Consider the following 15942-nt stretch of genomic DNA (forward strand, 5'->3'; position numbering starts at 1 on the left):
GAGAAAAATGTGCTATACAATGCCACAAACCAGTTCGTCCGCTTATGGAGAATGTAAAATAATATATGGATCTTGATCATTCCGTGTCCAACCCTCTTGATCTTGGAAAGGAGCTACCTTTGAAAGGATAATGCTAATACTTCTGTCTGAAGTTGATAAACAGATTTGTATTAAATGTTTCAATATTGAAGGATGAATTCTATGCTCAGCTGAAAACCTGCTTTTAGTCTTATCATTGCTGTAAAGACGAGGTCTCGTTGAAAGCTTGGTGGACACAAATCCTTAAATCTTGCTTATTTATTTGTTTGATCTTATATCCTGAAATTTATCAAGGTCTTCTGAAGACGCAACTTTGCTTTCATAAATCCTTCGATATCTTTGGTGAACCCGACGTGAAAGCGTCGCAGAAATTTCAGGATGGGAGATACTTCAGCCTCTATTTCAGCTTCTTCTACAATTTCAGCTGCGTCTACTTGAGCTCCATCAATGTCTGCTGCGTCAAGTACTTCAACAGAGGATCTAAAGCAAATTTTACAGAATATGTCCATGTATATGCAGCTCCAAAATCAGCAAACACAAATGTATATGCAGTAGTAACAACAATTGCATCAACAGCAGTTGTCTCAGCAAAGGCAACTCTATTCGGAGCAGGAGAATGCAAACAGTGCGACTAAAGCTATTGAAGCAGTTGAGAGTGAGAAGAAGCTATTTGACGGGCGTAATGTTTCAGCATATTTGAAGACATATGAGATCAAGATGGGGTTTTTTGGAGTTCCTACTGGACTTATGAGTAAGTACTTCCTTCGTCTTGTCACACCTGCTTTGAGGACAAAAGTGACTGATCTTTTTATTCAAAATACACATTGGCAAGATTTTAAGAAGGCCTTGAAAGAAGAATACTTTCTTGAGGACTTTGGTATGGCTACTCGGCGGTCATTTCGAGAGTGGGTCTACATGCCAAACAAAGGTCTCGCTGCTTCGGAGTTGATTCGAGAATTTGAGGAAAGGTATAGTCAGCTTGATGCCATTGAACAAAGAGCATTGGATGTTGAAAAAGTTGAGCTTTTCTTGCAAGCTGCAGATCCTGCTCTTCAAGAAGAATTGGGTGAGCTTCTTGAAGATCGCACAAAGCCTATGGGTCTTAAAACTCATTGGCAGGATGCTCAGGATGCAGTCTCGACTTTGACCAAGAGGAGGATATGGAAGACTCGCCTACAGAATGGTTCCATGACACCTACACCATCATCTGCTCCTATGCCTACTTCTATCCCTGTTATTTCTTCTCCTCCTCAGCCAGTTTCTTGGCCTATGCCAGTGCCTACTGTTTCTACTCCACCTATTCCTCCTGTTCCACGACCGATGCCTACACCTTCTGCTCCAAAACCATCCGCTCCATTGGTGCCTACCTCTATTGATGACATAATCAAAGGCATCACAGATTTGACACTTGAGTCAGTCAAAGCGGAGTTAGTGGGAAAGTTGAAGGAGCAGTTTGCTTCAACTGTGCCTACTACTTCTTCTAGTGCTCCTACTGCACCTAGGAGTGCTTCTAATGCACCTAGGAGAGATCGGAGATGTATTTGATGTGATAGTATGGAGCATCAGCATTGCATGGATTGTGACTCTTTCCAGGATGCAAGGAGGCAGAATTTGGTATATTGGGGGCAAGATGGTAAGATTTGGTTGACTGAGACAGGAGCTCCACTTGCTACCAACTTTGGTAAAGGTGGAATGAAGAAGTTAGTGGAGGACATGGCTGTGCGCACTTCTTATGTGACAGCTAGAGGTGATACTTCTGCATATGGAGTACAGATTGAGAAGGGATCAGATACTCATTCAGCGCTATGGACTTATGCTATGGAGACTGCAAACAAGGGAAAAATTCAGCAAACTGTTTTGACTAGTGCAGGCTCTAGCATCAGATCAGAGACAGGTTGGGACTCGCCTGTTGACAGGTATTCTATTTATGCTTATTTGGCTAAATATCATGGTGCAGATGTATTTTTTGAGGAGAAGCGTAAGAGGGATGAAGAAAATCCAAGTGCAGCTAAGAAGACTAGAGGGGGTGAGCTTGTTACTCCACCTATTGCAGGACCGTCTTCAAGACCAGGGCCAGATCGATAGATGGAGGATGCTCAAAAGAGAGAAAAGAGGCAAGAGCCTAGAGAGAGAAAGCAGCCAGGATTCAGATTGATGTCCGATATTGAGACATCTACAGACATGAAGAAAATCTTTAATGATAAGATACTTGGTAGTGAGGTGACTTTCACTATTTCTGAGATTTTGGGCATCTCAAAAAGAGAGTTTTCAGGATCAGTTTCAGGAGGTCCTGAAGAGGAAAAGACATGCATTGGCTACCACTGATACACATGGAGTTTTGATTGGAGAGTTGGATGAGGATGATGATGAGGTTATGGTTGATAATGCTTCTGTTTTGCCGTAGGAAGAGAAGAGGGTTTAGCCTATGCATTATGCTGAAATTGATGAGCCTGTTTTGATACCACATAGTCACTTTTCGCGGAGCCATTGGGCTAGGGCAACTACAGAGGCGATGGTAAAGGTTGGAGAAAAACAGGTGCCTTATGTTGCATTGGTTGATCATGGTTCAGAGATTAATCTCATAGTTCGTGGAGTTTATGAGAGTAACAGATGGCCTATGGATGTAGAACATGGGTGGCGTATGAGAGCCGCCAATAACACTGCAGGTGATTTGTATGATGCTTGTTCTAGTGTCAGGGTTTCTATTGGTGATGTAGAGGAGGATTTTCATTTCTTTGTGCAGGATTCATGCTCGTATCCCATAATTCTTGGACAGCCATTCATTACAGAGATGCGCATGGAAACAAAGGTCATGGATGATGGATCTGCTTATCCACGGATTCGCAGTAAAGATGGTATGAGAGCAGTTTAGTTTATGACTGTATGTGTGAACCATGTTAGAAACAGGGATACTCTCAGAGATGCACCCTTACCCACTGTGAGGGATTCGGGTTTTCATTAGGTACCACCGTTTCGCGAGACGATGGTGGTACAGAGGAGAGGAGATTGGAGTTCTCGCCTCCTGGCAGCGATGTTTTCTCCTCCGGTTATGTTGGGATTTCAGCAAACAGTTCAATGAGTTATCAGAAGACTTCTAGGTTGCCTAGAGCTGCCAGGCAGTATATATGCAGGAAGGAGAAAAATTTAAAAAATGTAGGAATTTTGGAGGATGATGAACACATAGATGGGATGTATGACAGTGTGATTTGTGCAGATATGATGACAGAGATGGGAGATATGCTGAAAACTGATATGCTGAATTGTCATGGTAATATATTAGTGTAGTCCCTAGACATGTTTCATGAAATTGCAGATTTTATGTCACAGATTGAGTCAGAGGCTGAGGTAACTCAGCAAAGAGTGTTGAGTGCTGAAGAAATTCAGCAAACAGCATTTCCAGCTGGTTATGATCAGCTTTCAGAGAGACAGAGGGCTGAAAATTTTCAGCCAACAGAGTTTATTGCTGAAATATTTCAGCATTCAGAGTTTGGGGCTGTTTCTATGCAGTCCATAGAGCAGAGGGCTGAGAATATTCAGCCATTGGAGTGCAGAATTGCTGATTTACAACAAGGTTTATGTAATGCAGAAGAGCATAAAGAAGCCAGGGTTGACACGAAATACAAAACTGTGGATAAGAAGGTGAAGCCGGTTGCTGTACCGATTTCATCTGACAGTGATCAGCAAATAGAGAGGGCTGCTAAACAACAAATTTTGAGGAATTCGGAGCATATTGGTCATAAATTTTCAGCAGAGACTCTTGCTGAATTGAAAATTGGAAATGGTGATTTCTTGTTACCCATGGAGAAGCAATGCTTTCAGGAGATGCTTGAGCATCATGGAAGGGGATTTGCTTTTGTCCCACATGAGATTGGATGTGTGAATCCTGATATTGTTGCTCCTATGGTCATTTTTACTATTCCTCATATCCCATGGAATCTTTGACCTATTCCAGTGCCTAAAGCACACTTGCCAAAGTTAATTGATTTATTGAATGAGAAAATCAGGATGGGAATCCTTGAGCCTTCATCTGCACCATACTCAAACAGGTGGTTTACAGTTCCAAAGAAGAATGGTACTCTCCGATTTATTCAGGACATGCAGCCAGTGAACATAGTTACTATCAGGAATGTTGGTATAGGTCCAGTTGTGGATGAGTTTGCAGAGGCATTTGCTGGACGTGGCATCTATTCTTTGGGTGATTTGTATTCAGGATATGATCAGTTTCAACTGGCTTTGGAAAGCAGGGACATAACCACCATGAGAACTCCTATTGGGCTTGTCAGGATGTGTACCTTGCCTCAAGGTGCCACTAATTCTGTTGCGCATATGATGAATGCCATGCATAAGGTCCTTCGTGATTATATACCTCAGCTTACTATGCCTTTCTTGGATGATGTGCCCATTAAGGGGTGTGCAGAAGAAGAGAAGAATGAGATCCTAAATGAGCAGGGATGCAGATACTTTGTGGCTGATCATATTTCAGCATGTGAGAAGATTTTGGCCAGGCTAGAAGAAGTGAACTTGACACTTTCAGGGCAAAAATCTGTTTTTGGAGTGAATGAGGTTGTCATTGTTGGGCATATGTGTGGATATTATGGCAGGAAACCCTCACTTGATAAGGTGAATGCTATAGGCAAGATTGCAGAGTATTGTTCTACTACTTCAGAGGTACGGAGATTCATTGGTGCTTGTGTGTTTTATATAATTTGGATACCTCATTTTGCACACATAGCAGATTGTTTGTATCAGCTACTTCGAAAGGGGCAGAAATTCTATTGGGATGAGAGCCACACTAAAGCCATGCGGAAATTGAAGAAGTTATTGCAGAATGCTCCTACTCTCAGAAAAGTGGATTATAATTGTGATAGGCCTATTGTATTGACAGTTGACACTAGTCCAATTGGCATAGGTTGGGCTGTGGGTCAAGATGATGCAGATGGAAATAGGTATGCTATTTGGTTTGGGGCGAAAGTCCTAAACGAGAGACAGAGGAGATATCCGCAAATCAAGAGGGAGTTATTGGGGATTGTCACGGCTCTCAAATGTGACAAGGAGTACTTTATTGGAGCTTCAGTTGTGGTAGAGACAGATTGCTTGCCATTGATTGGTATGATCACGAGTTGCTCTACTCCGGATATAGCCATGTTGAGATGGATTGCATACATCAAGTCATTAAATCCGGAATTTAAACACATAGCAGGGAAGGATAATCCAGTGGCAGATATGTTGTCTAGAGCCAGATATGATGATCAGGAGACTCTACTTGCAGAAGAGGATGATGCAGAAATTTCAGCCACTATGGTTGATCATGTTTGTCATGTCTATGATATTGTGGCTTTCATAGAAGAACTTTATGTTGGAGATTGGTTGCAGATTGGCAGGTACCTTAGTACACTAAACAAAAGAGATGAATGGACAGATGAAGAGTTTAAGAAGATCAGAAGAAAAGCCTATGGATATTTTCTTAAGGATGGATTTCTTTGGAAGCATCCGAAGAAAAGAGGCGGATTACCTTTGCGGGTTGTCTGCGATAGAGAGACACAGTTACAGGTGATGAGGGAGTTTCATGAGAGTCCTTGGGTTGGTCATAGAGGAGTATGGGCTACTTATGAGAAAATCAAGGATAAATATTGGTGGAAAGGCATGTATAGAGATGTTTATCACTTTGTTGAGACTTGCAGAGACTGCCAGATGTATTCAGTAGTGCATCATCGAGATGAGTTTCATCCGACCTATCCGCTATGCATTCATTATAAGTGGGTAGTTGATTTGGTTACCATGCCTATGGGTCTATGGCAGATGAGATACATTGTTTTAGCTAGAGAGGATCTTACTAATCATGTTGAGGGCAGATCTTTGAGAACGAAGACCACTAGTGCAGTGTGTAAGTTCTTATTGAAGGAAATTTTCTGCAGGTATGGTTGTGTGGGTAAGATCACTACGGATCGTGGTGAATTGGATGCAGATGAAGCTAGGGAGTTTTTCTCTCAGCTAGGAATCAAGCTGGCTCTAACCACAGCATATAATCCAGAGGGAAACGGAAAGAGTGAAAGAGGGCATCCGCCGATAGTGAAAGCATTAGCCAAAGCATGAAGAGGACGGATTGGAGAATGGCCAAGACTTCTACCATTTGCTTTATGGGCTGATCGTATGACTCATAGTGTTACCACAGGATATATGCCTGCAAAGTTGATGTATGGTCAGAAACCTGTTATGCCGATTGAGACTTGTGCTTTGACTTGGTCAGTTTTACCTTGGCAGGAGGATTTGACGAGAGAGGAGCTCTTAGCTCTTCGGATTCGACAGTTGGAGAGGAGACCTGAGGATATTCAGCTAGCTATTGACAGGTTGAAGGTTGCTAGACTAAGGAATAAGGACAAGTTTGACAATAGGCATCGCTTGCGGTCTAGAGCAATAGAAGAGGGAGATTGGGTATTGGTCTTTGATAGCAGCCCTGAAAATCAGCATACTGCACTTCGGAAGATGGTGAAAAGATGGTTTGGGCCATACATAGTCAGACATGTCTTTGATAATGCAACATATGAGCTGACAGAATTGGATGGAACAGTGCTTAGAGTGCCTATTGCTGGAAAAAGAATTAAGATTTTCAAGAAAAGAGATGATGAGGATTATGCATTGGAAGAATTTTCAAGAGAAAAGCAACGACAAGAAACTCCAATGGAAGACACAGATGATATGACAGATAATCTTGTTGAACTACCGGAAATGCATAATGAAGAGATTGATCTGTTTGTGGATCTTGATGATAACGATCATGGGTAGTTGGCCCATCCGGAGGATGCGCAGGATTAGAGGGGGTGGATGTCGTATTGCTGCGCATTCGAGGTGTGAAAACCACCCAAAAATTGTGTGTGTGATTTGATACTTTGTATATACTTAGTTGTTGTGTTTACATTTATTTTCTGCGCATGAGTATAGTGAGGAGGAGTTAGAGGCATAGTGGTGAACATGATGAGATGCTTTCAGCCTATGTTGATACATGTTGCTGCAAAAAGGTCTGGAACCATTGCTTGCCAAAATCCATCAGCACTATTGCTCGTAGACTCAGCAGAGGGGAGCCATTGACAGTAGGATGGATTCACAGTTTGAGCTCAATGACTGAGGCTGCTCTATCTGTGACAAGACATGTTGTGGCAGGGCTGAATTACTTGATGACATTGTTCAAAGTTGCTTTCCTGTTGCTAATTGAGCTTGGAGTGTTTCCTTTGATGTGCGGGTGGTGGTTGGACATATGTACTCTAAGCCTGTGGGACGGGATTTAAGGAACACATTGTGTCAATTTCAGATTGTGGTTATTCTGTTCAGTGTTTTCATGGTGACCTTTTGGTGTTGCATTGTAACAGAAACCGATTGTGTTGTTGTGGATGATAAAGATCTTATTCCATGGCAGGCGGTATGAGGAATTCAGGAGTCTTATTAAATTTGCTCCATTGAGCTATGCCTATATTGGGCTGTCTTGGAATAGGCAAAAGTAGCTTCTTCTTCGCTCGACGGAAGGAAGGGAGAAGAGCTTTTTCAATGGAAAGGAAAGGAGGAGACTAAAAAAAGAAAATGATTTTTCAAAAGAAAAAGAAGGAGGGAATTACGAAAAGAAAGGAGAAAACGAGAGGAAAATAGAGGAGGCGAGAGAGGCGGGACGAACGGAGCATACGAAAAACAGAGGATTGGAAGGGGAGCTACGAGAAGTGCAGAGAGAGGATTGGAGGGGAAGATTTTGAGGGAGAAACTGGCATTTGGAACAACTGGCATTTGGAACAGGACTGTATACCCGTGAAGCTGCTGCACGAAGTCGAAGGCCATATCGTCTCCATCGAGCTCAAGAGCGGGAAGCTCTATCAGGGATTCCTTATCGAATCTGAGGATAACTGGAATTACTAGCTCGAGAACATCACTTACACTGCAAAGAATAGCAGAGTCTCGCAAGGCTGATTCGAGTATCTCTCTCTTGTCACAGTCAGAAAAACCAGATGTTACTTATAATGACATTGGAGGATGTGATATTCAGAAGCAGGAGATTCGAGAAGCAGTGGAGCTTCCTTTAACACATCATGAGTTGTATAAACAGATTGGTATAGATCCGCCATGAGGGGTTCTGTTGTATGGTCCACTAGGGACAGGGAAAACCACGCTTGCTAAGGCTGTTGCTCACCATACAACTGCTGCTTTCATTCGTGTAGTTGGATCGGAATTTGTCCAGAAGTATTTGGGTGAGGGTCCTCGAATGGTCAGAGATGTGTTCCGTCTTGCCAAAGAAAACACGACAGGTTCAAATTACTACGTGCGTATCCTCAGCACCATCGACAGAGAGCTTCTAAAGCCATCCTGGTTCACGCGTACGCTACCGACCCAATGTTCCAACAAGCCGAAGCTTGGCGAGATCGTTAGAATGATCCTTATGATCAGTCGATGGAATGCTGAAGGTGACGAACTTCTCGACAAATCCGAAGAGAACTGTAATAGAGCTTGAAGACCAGCAGACTTCTGAAAGGTTGCTTTCGAATCTGCCCGACTGCTCAGATGTGGGCCTGCTATGGGAAATTGAAACTGTCGACAGGTCACAGAGTTATTGTGTCCTTATGGCCTTCAAAACAGTCAATGATTGATATCCTCTACCTCAGCAATTTAGCATCAAGAAATTCGTATGCTATTACTTTGATTGCAGTTCACTTTCTGAGTGCCTCTCTCTGAGCCTCTTGAAATCTCTCTAACGTCACCTTCTGTGTTACTGTTATGAACTTGCTGCTCCTTTGACAGCCGTGTGGTGGCTTTTTCCTTGATGGCGCCTTCTTTAATGCAACAGAGTTTACAGGACTGAATGATCTTCTGTGGCAGATGGCGGAAAAGCTTGATTGTGTATGTAGAATCGTATAATGCAGCAATATGTCTGGTTAACAATATGACCAAGACAAGTTACAAAACTCAAAAATCAGATTGCAACTACTGATGGTATGTCTATGAAGATGATGCAATAGTACTTGCTGCACATGATTACATGATGAAAAAATTAACATGAAAGAGAAAAATGTGCTATACAATGCCACAAATAAGTTTGTCGGCTTATGGAGAATGTAAAATAATATATGGATCTTGATCATTCCGTGTCCAACCCTCTTGATCTTGGAAAGGAGCTACCTCTGAAAGGATAATGCTAATACTTCTATCTGAAGTTGATAAACAGATTTGTATTAAATGTTTCAATATTGAAGGATGAATTCTATGCTCAGCTGAAAACCTGCTTTTAGTCTTATCATTGCTGTAAAGACGAGGTCTCGTTGAAAGCTTGGTGGACACAAATCCTTACATCTTGCTTATTCATTTGTTTGATCTTATATCCTGAAATTTATCAAGGTCTTCTGAAGATGCGACTTTGCTTTCATAAATCCTTCGATAGCGCCCATACACTCTATGAGTAAGTCCATCTTGGCTATCATCTCAGAATGAATGTGATCTTGGCTAGTTTCCATCTCCCTATGGCATTGCTCCATCTCTCGATGTCATTCAGCATGATGAGTCTCATGTTGGCATAAGGTTTGGTTGAGCAGAGACAAGTGGTCTATCTCGGCGGCAGCCTCTTCAAACATGTCTTCACGATCCTCCTGGGCTGAGCTAGGATTGTTCATTGAGGTGCGGAGTCCCTTATTTCACGATGAAATTTCTCCTGGGCCTTTGCTTTACCCTTGTGGCCTGTCATCCCAGGTGCAGTCCACCAGACCCCTTGTTACAGAAATGAAGATAACTTGAGCTAGGGAACTTCGATTGCCAAACTTTCTAATTCAAAAGAAAGCCCTCGATCCCCTCTACGAGGCTATATAAAAATATCTATGATAGTAAATGATCAGGGCTTTTCTGTAATCACTTTTTGTGGGCAAAAATGGGAGATTTTTAGCTCAGATTGAAGGGAAGATGCCCTGTTCGAATCAAGCTATAGAGCTCGTGCTCAATCACACAAAAAGACTTTGCTTTAATCAACTTTTGTGGGCTGAGTGTGTAGGACTACTGCCTGTCCCACAGTACCTCTGAGCACAAAATTGAGTGTATCTCCAAAATCGTAAGGCCGAATGGGGAGATTTTTAGCTCAGATCAAAGAAGAAGATGCCCTCTTCGAATCAAGCTATAGAGCTTGTACTCAATCACACAAGAAGGCTTTGCTGTAATCAACTTTTGCGAGTTGACTATGTAGGACTGGCTGTCTGCAATACCTTGCAAAGACTCCCTCAAGGAGCATACTTTATCCCAATGGTGAGGGTCTTACCCTAGACATCCAGAGCCTCAACGGTGGCTCTCAATTCCACATAAAACCATACATCCTTTGCATCCATAGCTCATTGCTGAGACCAATTCCCTAACTGCATACCCTGCCCTTCTTGCATTGCATCCACCATACATTACCAAGTGGTTCGTGACATTACCAATGCATGTAGGGGCTTATAGGCTCAAAAGATCAGGATTCGGGCTATTCCATCAAATGTACCTGCACTTGCAATAATTCTTTGGGCTCTGGATCATCGGGAGGTGGTGCACCCCTTCAGGGTCTTTGATGGCAAGGGGGGGTTACCCCTCTTTTGTCTTGCCACCTCTCCTGGTATCAGGCTTTTCCTCACCTGGAATATACATGGCAGACATTTATTAATTAAACAACCAGCATGATATGCATTTCAGGAATCAAAATTTTGGGCTTTTCATGAAGTGCATGGGTTTGGAATGGGGAATAGGGATAGAGAGCTTACCGACAGTGACTCATTGCCTACTCACCCTTATACAATGGATTTTTAAATCACTTCTTGGCTCAGCTAATTCACCAGAAGCCAAACGGGTTATGGGTAAGCAAAATTTAATCACAATGAAGCTTCACCATGAGTAAAATCCATTTCAATACTACAAGATCAAAGGGAAATGACTGGGATTAATACTCAGCATGTATTCAAGGTTTGGGACTCCTATTATCTACTTGGACTCATACATTTTCTCAAACAAGTGGATGGGATTCAACAAGAGGCTTAAACTGAGAGAATGAGAGCGAAGAATCGGTTACCTTGAGTCTTTTGGAGAAGAAGGCAGCCAATAATGCCACCTCAGTCCTTCATGAGAGCTCCACTTGATCCCGCATGCTCCATCCGTCAAGTAATGGTGAAGTCAAGCTTGGGGCAGGATGGTTCAGGACCTTCCCATGAAGAGTTCTTGCTGAAATTGAAGTCCGACTCCATAGCCATGGCTGCCCACAAGTGCATGCCTTCAAATCTTGCTTGTAATTTTCTTCTCGTGCTTCTTGATGGGACTGAAATCTTGAGCTAGGTTGAAGAGGGATTCTCGGGGATGAAGAAGAGACCAAAATCTTCAAGATTTCTCAGCTTGATGCCAAGGTTCCATGGCTACCATGGACTGCACGAGACTAGGGTTTCTTGAAGTGCAAAGGGGAGTCCAAGGGCTGAGGAAGATGCCTCTCATGCTGCCCAAGAAGGTTGCCAAGAGCCAGGAGTGAAGCCAAGAAGAAGAGGAGGGTTGTCCTGCAGGCCAGGAGGCAACCCATTTTTTGCGCCCCAAATTTCGGGCTGCTCCCAGGGGGGCCATAGGCAGGCTAGATCAGGCTTGTCATTGCTCAATGTGATGCTCCAACTAAGGGGGGAAAGCCTTGGGACAAACCATTCTTGCTGAGGAAGAGGGGGGGGAGCAAGATTTCTGAGTTTCTTGGGTTGGAGCTTCCATGGCAGCTTGGGGAAAAGAGGAGAGAGAAGGTCTTCTTGAAAAGTAACTGAGTTTTTGGCCTTCTCTAACTGTGCTGCCCTCCTTTTTGCCCAAAACCCTAAAAAACTTGCATGAAAATTAGTGACGACTTTTCAAATTTATTTGGCTGCCTCCAGATTTTTCCATGGTTCTTGGGAAAGCTCCAAGAAAGGCTGCCATAGTCTTCAAGAGGGCACACAGCCTGCCTGAGTACTCCTGTGTACCTGTGAAAGAGATGTAACTGGAGCTTTCTAACTGTGGGAAATTGTGAGAGCCCTAAATCTATGGGGAAAGAGAAGGATCAAGGACAAAGCTCTGATACCACTTTTAATGAAGGAGACCTAACTATCCTAACTAAGGAGAAGGAGAGAGAGAAGGACTGCACAAGAAGAGGGAGAGGAGAGAGAAAGGCAAGAACAAGAGAGAGAAAGAGGGAGAGAGAAAGAAGAAGAGGAAGAAGAAGAAGAAGCCATGGAAGCTTGAGAAGGTGAAAATAGAGTTTCTTGATAACTTCTATGATTTCTCAAAATACCCTCTTACACCTTATATACCATCAGCTATGTTCCCATGATCCCCGTTCATTACAGAGATGCTTAAAGCTAAACTCAAACCACCTTCATAAACAACTTGTGGCAGAAACTTCAATGTAGGTGAGGGTTTAAAGCTTGGCCTCAAGCCTTCTCCCCCAAATTTGAAGTGAGATCTTCAAGGAAGCGAGGGATACAAGCTCCAACTCTAGCCTCTCTCGCTTGATTTGATGGCCCCTCCAAGCTCTCCTAACTCTCCTTTTATAGTTTTTCCTCCACTACTTCTCACATTGTGCTTTTAGCTTTTTTATAAAAGCCTAAGGCTTTTAAAGCCTTAGCTTTTCCTTAAGACTAAAAGCCTCAATCGTTATAGTCTGAAATAAAAGCCTTGAATGCTTAGAAACGAAATCGTTTAGCGTAAAAGGCTATAAAATTTTAATCTTCCTTGCGCAATCATTCTGTATTTTAGATTGTCGCCGCTTTTCCTGCCATCTGCTAATCATTTCCTGCATTGGCCATCATTTACCTGCCATCAAACGGACTACCACTAAACCTTTAATCATTGGTAAACTAATGCATCATGCTCCCAAATCTCATGCCTTATGTAGCCTATGATTTCTATTACCACCCTCTCAAAATATGCCATCTTTTGTCTCTATCGCAACATCTCATCAACAGAATTGTGTTTATTTCAATGCCCTTTTGCCTTTGCACACTTTCCCAAACACCCTACTTTATCTCAGAACACGTAAGCTACATAAAGCTTCCCTAGAAATACATAGGCAAGCTGCATATGCATACCTATAGCATTGCACAAGAGACTTGGGCTTTCATTCACCAAGTGCTCTACCCAACATTTTCTACCACCTCATTCTCTAAGAGCTAAGGTCAATGTTTCTATTGTAATAAGCAAGTGATAAGTTATCCTTGAAGAAAAAAACCCCCTCTACCAGTAAGCTTCTGTTTATTTGCAGGAAGAGCAATTTCACCAAAATTTTACTCCTTCAATCTCAAGATTGTCTCTGAAAAGGAGTGAATTGTAACTTCCAACATCTGACCTTTCAAATTTCCTTCTCATTTCCTTCTCCTTCCACCAGAGGCACAGCAACCACAATTCGCACAACTCCCGGATGTTGTGCGAGAAATCGATCCTCTAGAATAAGCATCTCATCCAGCTTCTTCCCTTTTGGTTCTAGTTCGTTAGGGGGTGGAGGAGGAGCTTCCTCTAGAGGAGGTGGGGGCGGCCTAACTTGAGGGAGGGGAGGTGGCATCATTGGCATCGATGGAGGTGGCATACCCTGTCCAAATGGTGGACGAGGTGGTGGTGGCATGCTATATTGTGGGACTGATGTTGTACTTCCAATCATTGCTAGGTCTGTAGAGGGCAAAGAAGATGGAGGAGGTGAAGGCCTGTTCATCATGGTTGAACAGAGGGAACTGTGGAAGGTAAAGACAGTGGTCAAAGTGGTGGGGCTGGAATCATTGATGGCCTTGTGACAGGGGAGGCATGGTAGGAGAAGGCATCGAAATAGTTGACTGCCTCGAGCTGGGAGCTGGTGGCCATGGTATATTTAACCCAAGCCCTGGAGGTGGTAACAACAGCCTTACTAGGGAAGGTGCAAGCCTGGATGGAGCCATTGGGCTCGGGAGAGGACACCCATCGAGGTTAGCAGCATTTGTTTGATCATCAATGTTCATTGTATAGGCCATGGCTTGATTTGCAGTGCGCCTAATGCTTCCTGAATGACCGTCCCAAATAACCTGTTTTGGCTCTTATTTCTTCTTTTCACTCTCTGCCTTGACTGCATTGGACACCTCCTCTTTAGTGGTACCAAAAATATCAGGCATGGTTGGGGCAAGGCCTACTATGTTCCAAAATATCTCATCATCAATTGCTAGAGTAGTCTCTCTCAACTTGGCCATCCGCCGCTCCTCCTGCTCCTTATCCTTTGGATCTATGAGCAAGATACGCATATGTTCAGCCATCTCATTTATTGGAATTAACTCGCGAGTGATCGGTGAGACCATAAATTTCGTAGGATCCCTCTGAGCTGGGATTCTCTCCTCTGGTCGTTTCCAATTCTTGATAATCCCCATTGGAGGCTTAATATCCTCGGTGGCTGGTAACTTTGCTCCTGCTGGCTCATCTGCCTTCCCAGAGCTGAGTCTTTTAATGATACTACGTTCATGCTTTCCTCCACAAGTTGTAGCTCGTCTTCTATCAAGGCCTTGATACCCACTTGGCTCTCAGCCTTCAGCTCATTGCAGAAGATCAAGAAAGCTACAAACTGCAGGTTAGTTTCCAATTCATCTCAAGGGGTTTCTAGAATATTCTATAACCCCAAATTAGATCCAAAGCTCCTGTGCCCCAATAAAGAATATAGTAGGCATCAAGGGCATAAGATTGTGTGACTTCTAAATAGTCCTTTGGCAAGCCATCTTGAAGGCACAAGTCTTTTAACCTCTCAAAAGATCCCTTGCAATACACATGTACAACACCTTGACTATCTTGAACAATCACACTCATCATTGCTTTGCTTTCTTACAAACATCGAGACAATCGAATTTGCATCCCAACAAAACCTCATGGCAAGAAGAATTTCTATGCTTCTTGTCTTAGAAATCCATGACCTTGCTTTGGGTTGATCACTTCAACAAGTGTTGCAGTGCAATGTGCCCTATTAAGAATATGCTATAAAATAAAACTTCGTGTCCAATCATTCATGATTTGAAAAACTATGAAAATTAAGATCTATATGATGCAATCAATCAATCGATGCTCCAGACAAAAATTATGAATGCATTGAAGAGAATGAGCCTAGCATAACTACATGTGCTCGTCCATCATGCAAAATGCAAACAAAAAGACACATACAACGGAAAATAAATTGCTAATGATGCTGACTAATGTGTTCAAATTCTTGGTGAAAAACTAACCTGCACATCCTTTGGATGGGCCACAGCTACCCATCCTCATCACCACCAAGCTCAAAGGTCAATGGGATCTCCTCATCTTCTGCAAAATCATCTACAATTTATATATCCTCATTAACATCATCTCCTGGCTCAAGTCTATCATAAATCTCATCATCCAACTCTTCAACTGCATAGGTTTGATCATCTTTTCTCTTGAATAATTTGATTCTCTTCCTTGCAATCAGAATCCACAAGGTCATGCCATCAAGCTCTGTCAAGGAATATGTAGCATTTTCATGGACATGCTACACCAAATAATGCCCAAACCATCATCTCAAAACCTTGTAGATAGAACTATACCGGTTGTCTAGACTATTGTCATAGATCAACACCCAATCTCCCTCCTCAATCTCTTTAGGTCTCAATCTATTTGTACTATCAAATCACTCTTTGCTACGAATTCTAGCTTCTTTGAGCTTCTATACAGCTCTCTCAATCTCTTCAAATCTCCTCTCCAACTGATGTATATGAAGAGCCAACAAATCCTCTCTAGTCATCTCTTCTTTTGCTACCACAATAAAGCACTCCAAGCAAGTGTGCAAGTCTCTGAAGGCATGAATGGCTTCTACCCACTGGCTTCTGCCCAAACATCAACTCAACTAGCATATAGCATGTAGTCACATTGTGACTAGTGGGATTAGCCCATAAGGCATAAAGC

The 15942-nt window shown here is 42.8% G+C and overlaps 1 pseudogene; it reads right to left on the reverse strand.

Annotated features, from left to right (window-relative positions):
* Window positions 1-8688: 8688 nt before the first annotated feature.
* LOC148022653 (putative splicing factor 3A subunit 1) lies at window positions 8689-14835 on the reverse strand (annotated as a pseudogene).
* Between the last annotated feature and the right edge of the window lie 1107 nt (window positions 14836-15942).

Source organism: Lygodium microphyllum, chromosome 16 (assembly GCF_053477565.2).
Source record: "Lygodium microphyllum isolate KBCC chromosome 16, Lygodium_microphyllum_v1.1.10, whole genome shotgun sequence".
In the NCBI taxonomy this organism is placed as follows: domain Eukaryota; kingdom Viridiplantae; phylum Streptophyta; class Polypodiopsida; order Schizaeales; family Lygodiaceae; genus Lygodium; species Lygodium microphyllum.